Source organism: Oryctolagus cuniculus, chromosome 2 (genome assembly GCF_964237555.1).
Source record: "Oryctolagus cuniculus chromosome 2, mOryCun1.1, whole genome shotgun sequence".
In the NCBI taxonomy this organism is placed as follows: Eukaryota; Metazoa; Chordata; class Mammalia; order Lagomorpha; family Leporidae; genus Oryctolagus; species Oryctolagus cuniculus.
The window spans coordinates 25,393,027-25,413,833 of NC_091433.1; the positions used below are offsets into that span (position 1 = coordinate 25,393,027).

Sequence of the window (20,807 nt, forward strand, 5' to 3'; positions counted from 1 at the left end):
GTGTATGTAGGGTGCATTGATATAAAGAAAAGGAAGAAAATCTCTTCAATATTTTTTAAATAGTTTTGATAGAAAATCAACCAAAAAGGATTTTTTTGGAATGTTTTATCTAATTCACTTGTATTCTAATTATTACCATTGCCATCACCTACCCTTCAAATTGAAACATTTTGGAATTAATCAATGTAATTTTCTTTCAAGTACAAGTAAATGCATAAAGTGTACCATACATTAGTTTACAATATGGATCTGCAACTGTGAAAGAATTATACATGAAAATGTTTATTCCTATGAAATAAGTTATTTTAAAAATATTTGTTGGGTGGGTGTGACCTGTAATACATTGTCATTGGCATAAATCTGCCTCTGTCACTTTTTTGGTCCTACCATATTAAATTTTAAAGTTAGGAGTGGGTTGTAAATAATGTAGCCATTAGAAATTCCCGTGGTAGTAACATGTGGTTAAGGAAGTCTTATTATTATCCTGGCTTTGAACAGCTATGCTCAGCATGGTCACACATTTACGGATGAAATAACAAGATAACGAATTTGTTAAAAGAAAAAGATAAAAAATACTTCCTGAATATGTAGTCTTTGTTCAATATCAGTAATCAGGTAAGAATTAACAGTCTGCAGTCATCCACTTTAAACTATGATCTAATCGGAACTCAAGAGCTAAATAAGAACACGGGTGATGAGCCCTTAGTTAGTGGAACCCCGAGGGAAAACGCCAGTGCTCCAGGAAGTGATGCTAATGATTCATCAAGTGGTAAACTCGCCTCTGAGAAAGTAGTAAATGGGCAGCTTCACAACACAGGGTGGTGTCTGTTTTATCTTCCAGCCAACCTGAATTTTGCTAGCAGAAGTTCAAGGTACATTTTTTTAAAAAGGACAAAGGCAGTAACAAGAACTGTGAATGTTTGTTCATAAAAAACATAGGTTGATGGAAATGTTCCTTTCATTTGGGCTACAAATTTTTATTAGTTCTGCCAACAATCAGGAAACCCTTAGTCTCTCAGAGGTACTGAGTGAAAAAGAGTTTTAGAATTTAAGTAAAAGAGCAAAATCAGATCTTGCTAAGTAAGACAGCATGTGGTGTCTACCTTGCAATTTAGAATGCTGAACTGGACACTTGAGAGAATTAAACTTTTCAGAAAAATCTTCCTATAGCACATCTACTGAAAAATAAAAGCACCAAGAGCAGAGAAAATGCAGGGCTTGTTGCAGTAAAACCATTAAAGAAACTGGCAAGATCCCAATATTATTAACTCACCTCCTATCCTTGATTATTATAGCCTTATCAGTTGAAAATAATATCCACTTTTGCTTTGTTGAAGAAGATTATTTACTAATCTTTTGTTATTTTAAGGTGTATAAGTTTTTAAAATATTTTAAAATTTATTTTCATTTATATATGAATGGCAATGGGAAGAGACAGAGAGTGATCTTCCACCTGCTCTTTCACTCCCTAAAGATGCACAGTAGCCAGGGCTGTGCCAGGCTGAAGCTGGGAGCCTGAAACTCATTCTGGCTCTCCCACCCTGGAGGTAGGGACTCTCAAGTACTTGAGCTATTACTTACTGCCTCACAGGATGTACATTAGAAGGAAGCTGGAGCTGGAAGCAGAGCTGGGACTTACACTCAACCATTGTGATGTGGAACATTTTACTCTGTTTTTGGATAAAGTGTTCTTGGTCTCTATAAATATATGGCTGCTGTTGGAATAATTCCATTGCCATGCATCAAGCAATTGATGAGCCTTTAAAGATTGACCAATTCTCTTATTCAACTCCAATTCATGGTTTAATTCAACAATCAAATATGCATTTGTCTAGTCTACTGAATATGAAAAGCAGCATGCTTTCGTCTCTAACTTTCATTTGCTTATTACTGTAAATGTCAGAGTTTCTGCAAATGGGTAACGTGATATCACCAAAGAAGGTCAGGTAATAGCTTCAGCTGTGAAGCAGTCCCTGCCTTTTCCGCTTCCTCAGGAAGCTCCATTGGCTCAAGAGATAGGAACAGGAAGTCCTCAGGAGCTCCAGGTCTGAGATTAAGTCCCTCTAATTCAGTCACACTAAAGCAAGAAATTGGAACCAATAAATATTGTAACTGAGTGAAAGTTTAAGAGCATAAGTTTTTGGCCGGTGCTGCGGCTCACTAGGCTAATCCTCTGCCTGTGGCGCTGGCACCCCGGGTTCTAGTCCCGGCTGGGGCGCGGGATTCTGTCCTGGTTGCTCCTCTTCTAGTCCAGCTCTCTGCTGTGGCCCGGGAGGGCAGTGGAGGATGGCCCAAGTGCTTGGGCCCTGCACCCGCATGGAGACCTGGAAGAAGCTCCTGGCTCCTGGCTTCGGATAGGCGCAGCACCGGCCACAGCGCACTGGCCATAGCGGCCATTTGGGGGGTGAACCAACGGAAAGGAAGACCTTTCTCTCTGTCTCTCTCTTTCACTGTCTAACTCTGCCTGTCAAAAAAAAAAAAAAAAAAAAGAAGAGCATAAGTTGTCAAGTTATTCTTTGAAAACACTCATGCTGTTTATATTGCCAATTGATTCATTTATTCAAGTGCTAGTGTATAGATAGGCTGAAAGACAGAATTTCTACCTTATCCATGGCTTGATTTTCAATTTCTGTTATTCTGCTATTTCCCAGGTATCTTTTTTTTAAAGATCTATTTACTTATTTGAAAGAATAATACAGAGAGAGAGGAAAGGCAGAGAGGTCTCCCATCTGCTGGTTCATTCCCCAGTTGGCTGCAACAGCCAGAGCTGCACCGATCTGAAGCCAGGAGCCAGGAGCTTCTTCGAGGTCTCTCATGTGAGTGCAAAGGCCTGTGGACTTGGACCATCTTCCACTGCTTTCCCAGGCCATAGCAGAGAGCAGGATCGGAAGTGGAGCAACCAGGACTCAAACCGGAGACCATATGGGATGCCGGCACTGCAGGCATTGGGTTTACCTGCTACACCACAGTGCCGGCCCCTCCCATATATCTTTAAAATCAACCTGAAACCTTTCTTAGAAAGTCTTATGTTGAGCGACATAACAGGTATGGACAAACAAGTGATGATATTTGTTGTGAAAGCAACGTGAAAGGAAGTATTATTTTAAACTAAGTTCCCTAAATGCAGTGTCAGGAATGAAATGAAGTTTTAGAGATGGTGATAATTTCAGGTGGCTTTAGAAAATGTAGAATTTTTACAGCTGAATCAATTTAATATTGATTAGCAATGATTGCGTTTCCATCCCCATACATTATTTAAAACAATTAAATGTGCTGAGGAACATGGATCAGGGTCAAATAAACGTTTTCATAGCAATTATTGGCAGACTTTCCTTTCTGATAAATTTCCTGCAAAGAGGAACGTACTTTGTTCCTAGTTAAGTATAGATGAATTGGGTAGTGAGCTTCCCTATGCTTTTTGAGAAGCCACTTGCAGAGCAGCAGGCTCGTAGGCACCAGGACTTGCAGCACACACAGCTAGTGTAGAGCCACATCTGCCTGCCAACCCCGCTGACTTGGCTGCAGACAAGCCCCCTCAGGCCCTGCTGCCAGATCAGGTGTGGAGATACTGCAGAGCTGTCACTCCGCATGGTTTCCTGCAAGTCAGCTATCTCCTTCCCATCTGTGTTGAGATTCTTTCATGGCTTTTTTTTTTTTCACTGCGTGCCTGGCACGTATATATTTCTGTGATAAGCCTCAGTTCAGCTTTAAGAATTGCTTTCTCGGGTCCATGGTCAAAGTGAAAATGCTCCATGTATGTATCTCCCCTTTAATTGTGCTTGCTATTGTTACTCAATTGGTAACTTTGAGATATTTCTGTTGTAAGATACACCCTATCATGCATATTAGCGTACATTTATATATTGCCTGTGTGATTTTAAGGTTCTTGATCCATTAAAATCCACCATATTGAAGTTTTGCTTGCTTTAACGTTTAAATAACTGAAAATGAGATTACATAAATATATAATGTCATTTTTTCACATTACTTTTATTTACATAATTCTATGAAGCTGAGCAGTCACACTGTTCATCAGCCTTGATTTTTTCAATGAGTATTTATTTATATGGCTTTATTGTTGATATTCTAGTGAATCACCCTGCAAAGTCAAGGATAGATGCCATTGGTGATATATTTAGTTCATATATTTTTTCTATAGCTAAAACTTGATTATTTGTGCTTTGCATCATTAATTGGTATTTTCAGCTATATTCTTGATTATGCAGCTAAAATTTAGCCTGAAGTATCCAATCCTGAAAACTTATACTTACACAACACCCATTGAATTTATTAAGAGTGGTGTACTCCTAACGGCTGCTGGAGCAGGCTCAGTGGGTATTCCGAGTTGAAAAATGAAAGGGCGGATGATTGAAGTACACGATGCTCTGATTAGAGGGCCATGAACAGCTTCCTCCACTTGTAGATTAACATCATTTCATGCTCTGTTTTCAAACAAGCAATATCTTTTCTAAAAGTAGATCCCACAGATATTGCTAATGCACCAAGTTCCAGTTGTCCTCGCTTGAAATAGTGCATCAGGTTTTCTGTTCCTGCAAGGAATAAATCATTATTGCTTTCATGTATTTTGGCAGATTTCCTCAGTTATGGGAATGTGGCCTGAAATGGTTTATGACTTCCTGCTTCTAAACAATAAGAAATGGCTTGGGTGTCTTGGCTCAGTTACCCAATGTGTTTGTTATGGAAACTGTTTGGACTGAAGTAAATGGAAAGAGAAATATGAGACTCAGGTGGGAATAAAATGCTTACCCATTTCTGCCTTTATAGGTTCATTCACGCCAGGAACTCTAATTGCGTATCTACATCGTTCTCGCCACTCTTAGAAGTTCCACTATCATCATAGGTTTACTATGTGGTCAGATGATTATCAGCTAGCTATCTGTCAAAATCTGTGTTAACGCAGGAATAGAATGAAGCTGTATCAAGGAAAAACTGAAAAGTTGAGCAAATGGATCATTAAGTAATTATCACGAGGTTCCATCTGGCATAGCTGAAGTTACCTAAGAAACCAAATTTTGATCGGGGGATCATACTTCATTGTATTTAAAAAATAATCAGTATCCTCTACATGATTTATTGTCAAAGAAACTATGCAAGATATATGCTTCCTTTATATAACTATATTCTTCCACGAGAGAACACCTCAAGTGAGCAGGCGACTTAGGTCTGAGCTATGACAGTGAAATTGTAAACACTAAATTGGATCTTCTCGGTTCTGGGAAGATCATGTCCTACAATTTCTTTCAATTTGCTGCTAACATTTTATTGAGGAAATGTTACCTGAGTGTTCTAAACAGGAAATGTGTGTTCTTTGATCTTTGTGGTCACCAGATGGAACTATGCATACTCTTCAACCTTTCTTGTTCTTAATCTATATTTCTTACTTTAGCAAATAGATAATTTTGTCCTAGCTACATAAAAATGACCACAGTTGAACAGGTCTAGATCTGAAAAATGACTATTGTTAAATCAGGATTATAGGGAAACCCAGGAGTTTTCCCTCATTGTCAACAAAACAAAACAAGACCATACACATAAGCCCTCACATTCTGGGACTTCATCCAAAAGCATTTAGCAATTTGGCTGTTCCCAGCTTCAGGAAGCCCATAATTTGAATCAAGGATCTGTGTAGCATGATGCAGGGAGAAGATCCTACTATTCACTAAACAGTCAGGGTGGGTTTAGTTGGTCAGTTCTGTTTCTCTGGCATCTTAAATCTGTGTTTTCTTCCTAAAGCTATTTGCTGTTTACAGACGGGGAAATTTCTGCACATAAATGTGATTTTCATTTGCCTTTATTTTACAAGAAGATACTCAGATTAAAAATTCCAGGAAAATATGTTATATCCTGAGGGTTTTAACTAATCTTAAATTTCTTTTAATGATTTCAGACTCTGGAAATCATAAATAGTACTATTTTTTGTAGTTTTTGATTATATAAGACTTTTTGTTTCATAAATTGCCTTATGAAATTTAAACACAGATTTACAGAGCTAACGTAAACTGACAGAAACAGAAGGGAATTTGGTGGGCTTTTTCTGAAAAGTGTTCATAGATTCAGATTTTTCAATAATCAACTTGATGTCATATTTTAATGATAAAACTAAAATGAATGTATGCTTCTGTTGGGGTCTTAAGCCTGAGGCTAGCTCCTGACCAGCAAGGACAGTACAAGCACTCCCTGACAAGGCGAACAGGAAAGGTAAGGTCGACGGGTCAAGAACACAACAAGCACCCATGAGTTCTGTCAAAGAAGGAACTACTTTATTGAGGAAGTGTACAGGCTTATAACACAAAAGACATGCACAGTAGGGAACCAATCAGCAAAAAGGTCATGCAGGCGTGGGTGGATCACGCACAGGGGCATCTTAAGCAAAGTATAGGGATCACGCACTGTCCACGTGTCCAGAACCAAAGTAGCCCTATCCCTGCTGGTGGTCTGATCTTAGGTAGCTTAACTGCAGCAGCCGCAGACACGCCCCTCGAACATCTGCCAGGCGCCATATTGAAATGGAGATTTTAGGCAATGCCCAACATTTTTCATTAGCACTCTTTGGTTTCTGATAAAAGAAGTTAGCTCTGGATATATTGTGCTGTCATGAGACCTAATTTTCAGAAGTGGTTTGAACACTTAGGGTTATTTTCTGTCTCTCTCGTGCACACTCCTGCTTTTGCTCTGTGTGTTCGTGTGCATGTGTGTGCACACACTTCCGTCTCTCATCTTTCTGTATCTGCTTCTTTCTTCTTACACTGAAGATGATTTTTAACCTATTTTTTTTACCCTAGGAATAAACTGTACATGACAACTTGGTAGTTGCTGAATTTGTGAGTTGCGTACTTATCTGCCTACAAACTGGTACACTGCTTGAATTGAGCTGACATTTCCTTCCAACAGCCCTGTGCAGGATAGATTAGCATGAGGCAGAAAAATGCTGAGGGACTACCTCTTTGGCAAGACAGGGATTTTACAGAAAAGAAGATATAGATAGATACTTTCGCGTGATAATAACAATGGTAATGATAAATTAGCACTAAACTGTGTGCCTGAGATCGTGCTAAGCATTGTGCTTGTGTCATCCCCCGTAAATAACTACTAGTAAAACATTGTCACTTTTAAAATGCATTAGCTTCTTAATACTAACCTTTTGCTTATCAGATAAGTGCTGTGATTTCCATTTTATATGGAAGAAATTCTTGCTTTCAGCAAGAGCCTTTTATACTTAAAGGCTGTCTCCTTTCTGAAGAGTGTCAGTTACAATACAGAAGGCATGATCAGACCAAAGACACCTACATTCTCAAATAATGTAATATCAAGGAAGCCTCACAATCATAAACATTTTTCTTTTTATTTGTTTATTTATTTATTGTTTAACCTTCTCCCTGTTGTGTCCCTAACCAAATGTATAACTTAGGAATGCACTCAGCTGCAAGTAATGAATTCACCACCATTGGGGGTGGGTGAGGGGGTAATTTCCTTTCTAATAAGATGCTATATATCATCAGCGGTGTAATTATTATTTTTATATGCAGAGAGATTTAATTAAAACAGGATCCTCTTCTTTCTACTGTAGTGTAACTGAAAGTAGCAGCTCAACCTTGGTACAACAGGCTTCTACAGCCTCCCGTGATGGTTTACTTTCCTAGTGCCTTTTCAGCATTTTCTTAGCTCAGTTGAATGGCTCCAATTTCTTTTTAACTCTCTAAATAGGACCGCTTCCCATCTTTTCTCTGACCTCCAGAGCCCCTTTCATTGATTTCTTCTGAGTTCTTGTCTCTAGAGATACCTAAGAGGGTATATACCTACATATTCCCAAGAGGACACCTGGGACCCAGCATGTTCTCTCTGCATCCTTCCTTTGCTTTTAAGGATGAGACAAGAGAGACCTGGAGAGGCAAAGTTATATAGTAGGTTAGTGAACCAAAACTGCCCATGCCTTCTAACTCGCAGACCTGTTTTTTTTTTTTTTTTAAGCATTACTATATAATAAGTCTTTGTATTTATAAATGTTAAAATTTGGCAGCAACATAAAACCATTGATATATAAACTGTTTACTACAGGAGAACATTTTTGAAATCTATTACCTATCTTCCACAGAATGGGGGCTGGCACTGTGGCACCATGGGCTAAGTTGCCACTTGGGACACCAGCATCCCATATTGGTGTCCACTTCAAGTCCACTTCTGCTCTAGCATCCTGTTGATGGAGAAGATGGCCCAAATACTCAGGCCTCTGCCAGCCTTGTGGGAGACCTGGATGGAATTCCCTACGCCTGGCTTCAGCCTTATCCAACTCTATTTGTTGTGGCCTTTCGGGGAGTGAACCAACAGATGGGAGATGTCTATCTCTCATTCTCTCTCTGTCATTATGCCTTTCAAATAAATGAATAAATGTTAAAAATTCCACAGTATGCTACAAATTAACTAATATAGGAGGCATTCTCTATTCATTCAAATCAGCAGGTATTTATTTAGTGTCTGCATTGTGCTTGACACTGACTGCAAAAGCCAGGGATACCCATGTGGGTGACAGGAATCCAAGTGCTTGAGCCATTGCTATTGCTTCCCAGGATCTGCACTGGTGAGAGATTGGAGTATGGAACTTCAGCCTCAGGTTAAACCCAGGCCTCTAAAGTGGGATGTGGGTATATTAACCACTAGGCTAAATGACTATTCCCTCATTGATAGTATTTCTTAGTCTGGAGACTGGACTAATTCAAATACTTTTAAAATTTATAAGATGTCCCTTTTGTAGAGATCTAAAAATGGGTATAGATTTAAATGTAAATGTATTGGACTGAATTCTAACAATTCTCACTTCCTCTACCTTTATGCCTTTGTTTTATTGAATTTAACTTGAATGAAATATTTTATTTGTCTAAGTCTATTTCTGTCTAGTAAGGAAGCTGAAATTGATCATGCCTTGACTTTGTGGGCCATCAGAGAACCATGACATTCCAGCGTATTGATTTTGTGGTGTTAAAGGGTGACAGATCTAGTGTTAAAGTGCCGAGAGAGAATTGGGTTTCAGATTGTACACCATAAGCAGTCTTGGCTTTTGCTGAGACATGACTAGCTTTTTAAAGTAATGGAAAGAATTTTAAGTCTTAGGTAATTTTTACTGCTTAATCTTGGAAAGATTAATTTCAACCAGAATTGTGTAATCATGCATAGAGGAGAAAAAGTTCCACAAATGATGAATATATATTTATTATATACCTAACTGTATACAACCTGGAATGTGTATGTGTGTGTGTGTGTGTGTGTATCCAGAAAGCATACTCCATATTAAGACTACTGTATAATATTTCAAGGCAATATGAATGCAGATTTCCAAAAGCATATTTGTTTTCATATTTGGGATTTTGCTGTTTTTCACATCATTCATTCTTGCAGTCATAATTTTGAATTTTGTTTCTGTTGTACTTCCTCTCATTCAAGTACTGTAGGATATGAATTATCGTCCCCACTATTCAGAAAGGCCAGAGGTCGACAAGTGTAATGCTTGGTGATTTTTTTGTTACCCACTGGGACATAAAATGTTGACAAGTACATTATAATAGCTACTCTAGACAAGACCTGAGGAGCAGTAACTGTGGTCATCTTTCATTGTCCTGTTTTCCTCTGGATTTGTTCTTTTAAATTTAATGACCTTTAGTGAATGTATTGAAAATAAAGTTTTGATTATATGATTATTGTGCATAAAACTCTACTGAGCTAAGTCCAAGTGTATCTTTGGAAACGAATCAGAGGTATACTCAATTCATTGACATAAGCCAATCCATCTTAGTCATCTTTTAATTTATTTCCACATGTTTCTCCAAATTCCCGTTCTTGAATAAGACTCTGACCTGTAAAGAAGAGGAGAATGTGTTTTATAATGTATGTTTGTTCTGTTTTCTAACAACATAAGTATTTTGCTTAAGCAGATTTGCTAAGAAGTGACAGCTTTGAAAAATTGGACACAGGAGCCGCTGGAAGCATTTCAGTTCCAAGCAATCTAAGTAGTGCAGAAGGGAAAATGAAATATCACCGTGTTTTAAAGATGACAGTTTTGTCAAAGATTCCCTTCCACTCTTTGGTTTACAACAAATGGAGTAAATCAAGTATATATCTGCTCCAAATACGCATGTGCACTCACCAAAGAAGCACTCTTTCCTAAGTGTCTGCTCAGAGACAACCAATACACAGTTTTTGTTGGAAAAAAATGTATCAGATTGAGAAGACTGTCATTTTCTTAACTTAATTTTCAGTTGACATATTTTAGGTCATGAGATTTGATAAGAACATGGTAGTTCCAGTAAGAACAGAGCAAAACCTATAGCTTTATATATGAGTACATAATTATGTACACATATCAGTTGTTCTTCAGAAATGCAGTGATTATTTTTATATGTGGAGAGATTTCATTAAAAACCTTAGTTTAGATGCTAAACTTCATAGATTTATTAAAAATCAAAATCATGTTCTCTGCTTGAAAAGTATTAGGCTACATTTGAAATGGAATAGCAAGTTTGACAAAGTCTGCTTTTAAGAATAATTTTATCACTAATTGGAGAGGCAGTGGAGTGTAGCCTAGTTAAGAGCACAGAGACTGGGGTGAGACTTCCTGAGCTTAAAATTCCATAGCTGCCATTTTTTTTAGATCTGTGATTTGGGGCAAGTTAATCTCTCAGTTCCTGAGTCCCTTCCTTGTTAAATGTGATTACTCATAGTGTCTGCTTCCTGGTGACCTTGTGATTTAGCCTGAGAGCTCATAAATACTCAACAGAGTGTTAGTTATTATCACTCATTGAAAATTCTTAATATGCTATGAGGCCAAGAATAACAGTATTTTGTTTTTGTTTGCTTGTTTTGATTTTTTCCTTCAGCGGGGGCGGGCATTGTGGCACAGTATGTTAAATGCTGCTTGGGACACCCACATGCGATATTGGAATGCCGGAAATCAGGTCCTGCCCCATTTTCTGTCCTGCGTCCTGTTAATGTGGCTGAGAGGCAGCAGAGAATGACTCAAGTACCTGGGTCCCTGCCATCTATGTGGGGAGACTGAATGGAGCTCCAGCTCTTGGCTTCCGCCTGGCCCAAGCCTGATTGTTTACATATTTGGAAGTGAACCATTGGATAGAAGATACAGCATTCTTGATCTCTCTCTTGGCCTACGGTTCAAACACATCTTTTTAAAAAGTAATTTAGAGGATAAATTAAGAGCTGAAAAATTTCAGGAATTCTCTAATACATAGATTAAGTTTCTTTCAGGGGCCGGCGCCGTGGCTCAACAGGCTAATCCTCCGCCTTGCGGCGCCGGCACACCAGGTTCTAGTCCCAGTCGGGGTGCCGGATTCTGTCCTGGTTGCCCCTCTTCCAGGCCAGCTCTCTGCTGTGGCCTGGGAGTGCAGTGGAGGATGGCCCAAGTGCTTGGGCCCTGCATCCCATGGGAGACCAGGAGAAACACCTGGCTCCTGCCTTCGTATCAGCGCGATGCGCTGGCCACAATGGCCATTGGAGGGTGAACCAACGACAAAGGAAGACCTTTCTCTCTGTCTCTCACTGTCCACTCTGCCTGTCAAAAAGATAAAATAAACAACAACAAAAAAAGTCTTGAGATTTAAAAGTTCTCTCCAATTTAAAAAAAAAAAGTTTCTTTCAGGACAGTGTTAAATGAGTGATGATCACATCTTTTTTGCAAAGGAAGCATTCGTTGTTGATCATTTATCATTTATTATAGAATATTCTGTAGTGTACCAGTTTACTGATTTCAGGTTCATGGGTTCTTCTCAAATTTTATTCTGTGGCTGTTAGAGAAAGCCGTGTCATATAAGTGCTTGTATGTTTTAGTTATAATTGGTTCTCACTCACCTTTAGCAAGAATGGTTATGTTCTGCTACTTTATGGACTACGTTGCATTTATTCATTCTCTGCTCACTTGTGTGCTTAATTTGCCTCTTATTAAGGTGATACCTGGTAGTGTAACTTTATCTAGACTGTAACATAAATCTGTCCTATAAAATGATTGATTCATTATGGTATACATTCTTAAAAGTCTTATACCATGATCTATTTGTAACACATACTTTCTTTAGAGCCAATCAGCGTTTCATATGAATAGGACTGTCATTTTTATATATGGTACGATTCTTGGCATAGTTTGGCTCTGAGCCATATTGTTATCTGTCCTTCTAGCTCTTTAGAAACATTGACTTATTTCATTGCATTAGTGCAGGCTTAATATTATTTCATGTCCAAGGTGACAAAGGTCATTTCATTAGGTATTTCATTCGCCTTTCTTCCCTGCAATCTTCTGGTATCTTATACTAAGTATCATTAAAAAAAAAAAAAAAAAAAAAAAAGTTCTGCTTCCATTAACAAAAAGCAAGCAGAGAACAAAAAGCCAATTATTTGCAGCACATAAAATCCTTATGATAATTTGGTAGATTTTAATTAAACTAATACATCACACTGTACTTATAAGAGAAAGAAGCAAAAGAGAAGCAAATAATCTCCTTTATCTGGTGAGTAGCACCATGTTGCTTTGTGATTAAGTGCTTTACGACGTGTGACCTATCTGAGAGTGTAACACTTGCTGTCTTCTTCATACCATAGGCATATTTTAAAATTCTATGCAATATTGACTGGGACTTCTCCCCTCAGCTTGAAATGATGAAATACAAAGTTTGACATAAAGTAATTATTATTAATTTCTTACGAGCTTTCAAGATATTCAAAAATAAAAATGATTCTTCAAATTCATCCCACACAGAAATGTTTTTTATTACAAATAATATTATTTTGGCATTTAACATATTTTGTTGTATTTTTTGCATTGCCATTTGCTCTTTTTTTGATGAGCCAACTGAAATTAATACAAAATCTATGTAACCTATATATCTTCCATGAGTTTCATCATTGGATATACTAGAATTATAAATATTTGTTCTTTATTTAAATAACCTCATCCCTAAGTCTTCAACTTTTTTTTGAGATGTACTTCTCATAATTTAATGGAAATTTAGTTTTAGTCTGAGGCTTGCAGAATTATATTGTGCGTGCCCTTACCTCTCTGGCCTTAGAATTTAAGCATTACTAAAATGAATAATTTTGTAGAGGATGACTCTAGATGGATTCGTTACATGAAATCATATTTATACAGTAGTTATTAGCGTCATGTCTTTCGGGATACTAAAATCAATACTTATATACATTAATATCAATCCATAAATCAATGTCTAATATTTACACAGGTGTTTATGAAATTTCTATAAATTTTGAAAAGCATAGATTTTTGAAGCTGGTAAACCAAAAACTACAATAAAAGATATTTATATTCAACTTAGAAATGCATGTATTATTAAGCAAAGGGACCACATATTCACTTTGCCAATCTGTACTATTTTAACGTAACTGTAATAAGGAGGAATCTGTTTGCTTGAATTTGCAAATTTTGTCCTATTACATATTTACATTTTCAAGTTTCAATAATTCTTGGACATTTGCTTTCTTTGCTTGTTGGTAAATCAAACTCTTAGTGGGTTTATTCATCACCTGGAAACAATTTGTCTTCTGTCCCCCACCCCCTAGCTGTTCAGAGCTCCCCAAGTAGCATTCAATTTTTGGAGCACATGATTGCAATTTCTGTGACATTTAAGGACAGCTGAGCTTGCTATTCACTTCGTCTTCTCATTAACATCTAGTCCCTGTTTCTCTCAGGCAGCTTATTGCTTTGGCACATGAATATTAGCCAATGCTGCTTCTGTTTTCAGAGGTGGCCAATATCGTGGTCTGAAGAGGATAATGATATTTGAAGCTTGCATCATTTTAAATTTTTAATGAGCTTTAAGGATGAAAATGCATCCATGTTCAACTTTGGTAAAAGGTAATTGGAAACGTAAGACTGAGATCTACTCTTCTGTTTTAAGTTGAATAGTGCATAGCAGTCTATTTGGATTGATCATCTCTCCCTGATGTGCAAAGGGCATTTCATTAAAAGAATTATGTAAGGGGCAGGCATTGTGGCACAGTGGATTAAGCTGCATCCCATATCAGAGTGCCTGGGTTTGAGTCACACCTCTGCTTCCCATCCAGCTTCTTGCTAGTGTGCATCCTGGGAGGCAGCAGATGATGGTTCTCTGTCACCACATGGGATACTGGGATGGAGCTCCTGGCTTTTGGCTTCAGCCTGGCCAGTCCTTGACTGTTGTTGGCATTTAGGGAGTGAACCTAGGATCTATACCTCTCCCTTCCTCTCTGTCTTTGTCTCTATGTCTGTATCTCTCTTTCTCTTTCTGCCTTTCAAATAAATAAACATATATAAATGTTTTAAATAAAATTATAAACTAAGATTGTTGATTTAACACAAGGCTGCAAATCTGTTTACGTGTATATATTCATATGTTTAAGAATAGGCAGGCCGGCATTGTGACTCAGTAGGTTAAATTGCTACTCTGCCTCCCGCATCCCAGTGAGAGTTTCAGTCCTGGCTACTCTGTTTCCCATGCAGCTGCCTGCTGATGTACCTGGGAAGGCAGTGGAAGATGATCCAAACATTTGGGTCCTTGCCACCCATCGGGGAGACTTAGGATAGAGTTTCTAGCTCCTGGCTTCTGCCATACCCAGCCCCAGGTGTTGCAGATATTTGGGGAATGAACCAGCAGAAGGAAAAATCAATCTCTCTCTCTCTTTCTCTCTCTTTTTCTCTCTGTCTTTCAAATAAGTAAATAAATACATCTTTAAAAACAAAAAGCCTAAAAGGACAGGTTGTCCAGAGCAGTAGTCTGCAAATGCTTAATTACATCAGTTTTCTCTCAACAAATAGTTGTTCTAGTTGCGTGTTCTGTCTTTTGACAATTATTGACTTAATTTGCCTGTGTATTTCTAATTGGGATTTCAGGACAGATTTTTTGGCTGTTGTTGTTCTTTGTGTGTTTTTGTTACATTGGTTCCTAAAAATGTGGACTTTTGAGAAGCAGGAAAAGTGCAAAAAACATCAAGCCTCTTAGTGCCTGTGACCTTCCCTTTTTTGCATCTTCCTTACAACATTGCCTCCATCTGGAATCCAAGATCCTTTGTTCCATGGATCTAAAGCTCACTCGCCTATTAAGACCCATCTTCAGATTCCCCTCACCACCGTCTTCTCTCTTTGCATTTCTTGTTGCTTCACCTACTTGGTTCTTATTTTTGCTCACCCAAGGTTACTAATCTATTTGTATGCATGTTTATATATCTATTCAAATGATAAGGGAAAATTTCCTCAGAACCAGGCCTGTATCTTATGTTGCTCTGTATTTCCTTCCATGGCTTCTAAATGATTAAATTCTGTAACTCTGGCATTCTTTCTAATACGGGGATCCTAGGATTCTCACAGTCAGTCTGTAAATATTGATTGCTTAGCTATCCAAACCATGGCATTCTTTTATTTGGGCCCACAATCATTCATACTCTGAAATCAGGGCAAAATACCTATGATAAAGAACTGGTATAATGTTATCTATGTCCTTTCTTTACATGGACAATTCATATAGCTTTGAAAGCCTTCTTTTTGTTAAAAGTGTAGTTCAAACAATGTTAAAGCATATCTTCTGTGTGTGTGTATGTGTGGGGGGGCTTTTCATGTGTGGAAATTGTTATAGACTTTTACTCTTTGGATAAAATTAATTTCATTTATTACTGGCAATTTAGACAACTTTCAGGTATGTTAAAATAATTCTTAGGTAAGCATAAATTTAAATAATTATGATAGAGTCTTTGTACACTCATAAATTTAAATGATTTTGATAGAGGAGTATAAACACCTTGGTTTTTAGAACTGGGCTTCTTGACACATCCATTTATAACAGTTTAGGAAACTAAATGTCGTTTGCTTATTCCTTAAACCATGCTCAAAATGGGGACATGTATGATTACAACTTAGCTGTTTATTTTTAAAAGATTTAAATTCAGATTTAAAATACAGTTACAAGGAATATAGGTTAGAGGGAAAATATTCAATTAAGAGTCAAATATCTTGATTTGGGGCCTTGATTCTTCCACTTATTTGTGTGAGTTTATGGAAGAAGATTCAGCTCCCTGAACTTCAGTTCTCTCAAATGTACAATGAGCAAAGTTATGATTTGCACTTCACAAGGCTTTTTATGAGGCTGAATTAGAGAGTTAGGTGCAGTCTTGTGATAAACATTGTAGGCAAGGAGAGACTTTTTCCTTACCTATTGCTAGGTTCATGGCTAAAGTCCCTCTAACAAAACATGGGTTAGTAAAAGAAAAAAACAAACAAATGCCTTGTTTTACATGACTTGGAAGCTTTTATAGGAAATAAAGATCCAAAGAAATGAGTAAGGTTATGTTTATGTATGCTTAGTTTCAACAAGGTAGACAGCTGTGGAGGAGTATGATTGCACAAAGGATGAATAATTATAAACTGGGGAGAACTTAGCATGTAAGACCTCTTTGTTTAATTCTTCTACGTGTCATTGAATCTTCAGAGATAAGGATGTTCTTCTTTCACTCTCTCTCTCTCTCTCTCTCTGTCTCTCTCTTCATCTGTCTATATTAGGACTTACTTCATGGTAGGAGGGCTAAGAACAGTGAGAGTAGCCTTCCTGCTTCTGCTTTTCTTCCAAATGCTTTGGGAAACTGTGTTCTGAGCCCCATTAAACTAAGTCAGAAGAAAGCAAAAGACTAAATTATGATCCAAAATTGGCTTCTTAGTCCCCCACTTGCTCTAATCCCACATGTTCTGTTTTCCATTTCGAACAGTTACCTGGTATTTAAAAAATGGATAAACCTTCCAATTTTGATAAGTGGTTTTGTCCTGGCTCAGCTTGTGTATGATGAGTTTATGCTCTAAAGTATTAATATCAACTTCCTATTTCCAGGAAGAAATAGAAATATTTGATTTTCTACATCATGGAATATACTCTACTTTTTATATGACACCTTTACTTTTCCCTGGATTTGAACTTCAGTCAAGGAAAAATAATGAATATTCATAGAATCTTTTCATATATTGCCAATTATATGCAAACATATTCAACAGATACTTGTATTTAATCTGCATCAATTACATAGGTGCATGATTTAGCATTGAAGCATACCTAATAAAAATAGGTAGAAAATAGACACATATTCCTTTTAGAGATTTATTTATCCATTTTGAATACTGGAGTTAGAGTTACAGGAAGAGACAGAGAGACAAAGAGAAAGAAAGATCTTCTGTCTTCTGGCTCACTCCCCAGATGGCCGTAACAACCCATGCTGGACCAGGCCGAAGCTGGGAGTGACATGAAAACATTTGGGCCTTCTTCTTTTGCTTTCCCCAGACCATTAGCAGGGAGTTGGATTGCAAGTAGGGCAGCCAGGACAGGAACCATTGCCCATATGGGATGCTGGAGTCATAGGCAGTGGCTTCACCTGCTGTGCCACAATGCTGTCCTCAGAGCAGATTTATTCTTACATATAGTTTTCAATATATTCTCATGCCTAAACATGAATCCTATTCTTGTTTCCTGTGTGATGCAGTTTCATTCTCCCAGCTACTAGTCACCTATTATTGGCTAGTGGGTCTGGAAATCAGGATATAACTTCTATAGGTTAACCTTATTTTTTAAATTTTCTTTGGAAGAAGCAGAGAGAAAGGCAGGAGACAGAGAGAGAGATCTTTCATCTGTTAATGTACTCCTCAAATGCCCTCAACAGCCTGGGCTGGGCAGGCTTTAGCCAGAAATCAAGAACTTGATCCAGGTCTCCCACATGAGTGGCAGAGTTCCAAGTACTTGAGCCACCACCTGCTACTTCCATGAATGTGCATTAGTAGGAAGCCAGAATTGGAATCGTCTGATAGAATATGTGGGCTCTTTTTTGTTGTTGTTGTTGTTTGACAGGCAGAGTGGACAGCGAGAGAGAGAGAGACAGAAAGGTCTTCCTTTGCCGTTGGTTCACCCTCCAATGGCCACCGCAGCCGGCGCACCACGCTGATCTGAAGCCAGGAGCCAGGTGCTTCTCCTGGTCTCCCATGGGGTGCAGGGCCCAAGCACTTGGGCCATCCTCCACTGCACTCCCTGGCCACAGCAGAGAGCTGGCCTGGAAGAGGGGCAATCGGGACAGAATCCAGCGCCCCGACTGGGACTAGAACCCGGTGTGCCGGCGCCGCAAGGTGGAGGATTAGCCTGTTGAGCCACGGCGCCGGCCAGTATGTGGGCTCTCAAGCAGTATCTTTAACCACTGTGCCAAACATCTACCCCTTGTAAGTTATCTCCTCAGTGGCAGCGATCTGGAAATTGCTTCCAGGGCCGTGTTAATTAGCTGATTCAAATCAAAACAAACACATCCTCGTAACATCCATTTCTACTCTGACCCTTACCAGAGACAGTTTTCAGAATGCTGATTCCTAAGTAGCTGTTTATGAACTCAGTAAGTGATTTGAGATATGCACTCTTATTTCTAGGCATTAATCTTTAATGATGAGGAAAGAATCCATTTTTCTTGACTTTGGTGACAGGTGAATATTAGTACACAGTTGCATTTGCTCAGTGCCTCAAAGCTGAAAACCAAACCACAAGACCAGAAGCTTGCTTTTATATAGTTAACTGGTGAAATGAGAGAGTTAATTCCATTTCTCAATAACATTTTAATAAGCGATTTCATTATGCTGCATGGCAGAATGATGAATGTATTATTTAAATGCATTCTATTGTGGGATTTGTTTTTAAGTTAAAAGCGTAAGTCAGGGCCTGAAAATTGAAAATGAAAAACTTTGATATCCTTTGTTTCTTCCTTTAAAATGTTGCTTTACTTGCTTATGCCTTTATTAAAACCTTGCAGAAAATTCTAGGTAGTATCTTTGCTTTAAACAAAGAAGAGAATGGCTATTACATGGGAAGGAGTAAACAGAGGAGGTTAAGGGAACTTCACATTACAGAACAAATTTAAGAAAAATTAAAGAGAAAACTGGGAAAAATTTAAATGCTGGTAAACTAAACAGCATTTATTTCCATTGGAAAGAGGTATATTACATAATCTAAATTTATGTGACAGACAATACCAACAGAAAACCACTTGATTTCAAAATAATAAAAGTAGGTAAAAGTGACACTGTGATACAATATGGTTTCATTCATTAGCTATTCCCAAATATGAAATCACTCATTAATCCAATTTTTCTTACCAACCAGCTGTGTGCAGACATTGAGAAGGAAGCAAGAGAGTGGACTTGATGTTTGCCTTCACAGGGAACATTGTAGGATGTAAGAATTAAATGAATAATTTCATAAAATTAATTACATATTTGACAACTGCTATGGAAATACAATATATCATATAAAGTAAGACTGCATAACAGAAAGAAAAATGTAGATTTAACATACAGCATGGTTACCTCATTGCATTTGGTTTGCAAATAAAACAGTATCAGAAGGTTTCAAACTCCTCCCGTTCACCCTTATACAAGCAATTTGGTTTGTTTAAAATAAGAAACACTATGTTCTTCTTAAACAAAATTGAAATTATGAAGGTTCATGTTGATGAATTTGTGCTGCTTATGTAATTGGCCAGAAAATCCCAATTTATATTAACTTTCAAAACTTCTAGAGAAAGAACATAAAATATTTTGATTTATAGGAAAATATGACATTTAATGAGAAGTTTAAAACACATTTTGAAGCTGCATTTAAAAATATTTTTTGCTTTTGCATATAAACAATTTTAAAATTAGACATGACTTATTTTATTATATGGTTAAGTGTTAAAAGTAAGTTGATTAAACATTTAGTGAAGGAAATCAACTATTTTTCTGACTTTGACTCTTGTATGCTGATGCGTTGTTATCTTGGGAATTAGTGGAATATTTGTGTTTTTTATCCTGATACTTAGACATAAGCAGTTTGGGTTGTGAACCTATATCTTGCCTTCCCTATGAAAGTGACATTATATTTTTTTTGGAAGTATTCAGATTTACTAAAGATTTTACTATTATAAGTTGCAACATCAAATTGGAAAACAATGCTTTTTGTACTCTCTGGCACTCAATATAGAAATTAGCCTGTTGGTCAGGCTCAAATTCAGAGAAATATTGAATGCTGCTTAACACTGTCATTAGCACCAAAATATTTTGAAGAATCTTTCTCACTGCTTTGAATTGTGCAAACTAGACACAAAGTTGGAAAACCTTGCCCTTTTACAGTCATGACTTTGAAGGGAAGAGTAATTCATCCTTGGCTAGAGATCAGCAAGGCCATTGGTTGATAGCATGTAAATAGCCCAGATATTTATAAAGAGTGTGAGTTATCTAGTAAATGCATTTAGAGATCAAGAGCTACTTTGAAGGTTGTGAACATTCAGATCAAACTCACATCCTGAACATCTTAGAGATGTGTGAGTTATAAAAGCAGAGACAGCAAAACTGCTTTTTCATTCTTATTTGTATTTGTAGTATAAACTAAGACAACACCTTCCATCTGGTCCAACATCTCCCTGGCCCAACGTGTCATAGCTTGGAGAAGCTTAAACTCTGAAATCAAATTAATTCAATTTTCCTTACACCACGCACACATCTTTTGCATCTCTTGCCAGAGATAGTATCCTTGAGATGAGCCATCTATATTGATTTAGATGTCTCATGGTTGTTAATTGTAGTGACAATTGTGATGTCTCTATGACTTGTGAAAGAGGTTATGGCATTGCAAATACATCTGAAAGAAAGAAGGAATAGTATCAGCCAAGATGTGCAGTCCACACTATGGAACTAGGCTGGCAAAACCCTACTCACATCCCTGTAAAGCAGACATATATTTTTGTATTTTTTGTAG

At 37.6% G+C, this 20,807-nt stretch overlaps 1 protein-coding gene across 16 annotated transcripts in view; it reads left to right on the forward strand.

Annotated features, from left to right (window-relative positions):
• PCDH7 (protocadherin 7) overlaps window positions 1-20,807 on the forward strand; it is a 434,348-nt gene that overhangs the window by 49,088 nt on the left and 364,453 nt on the right. The window lies entirely within an intron of this gene.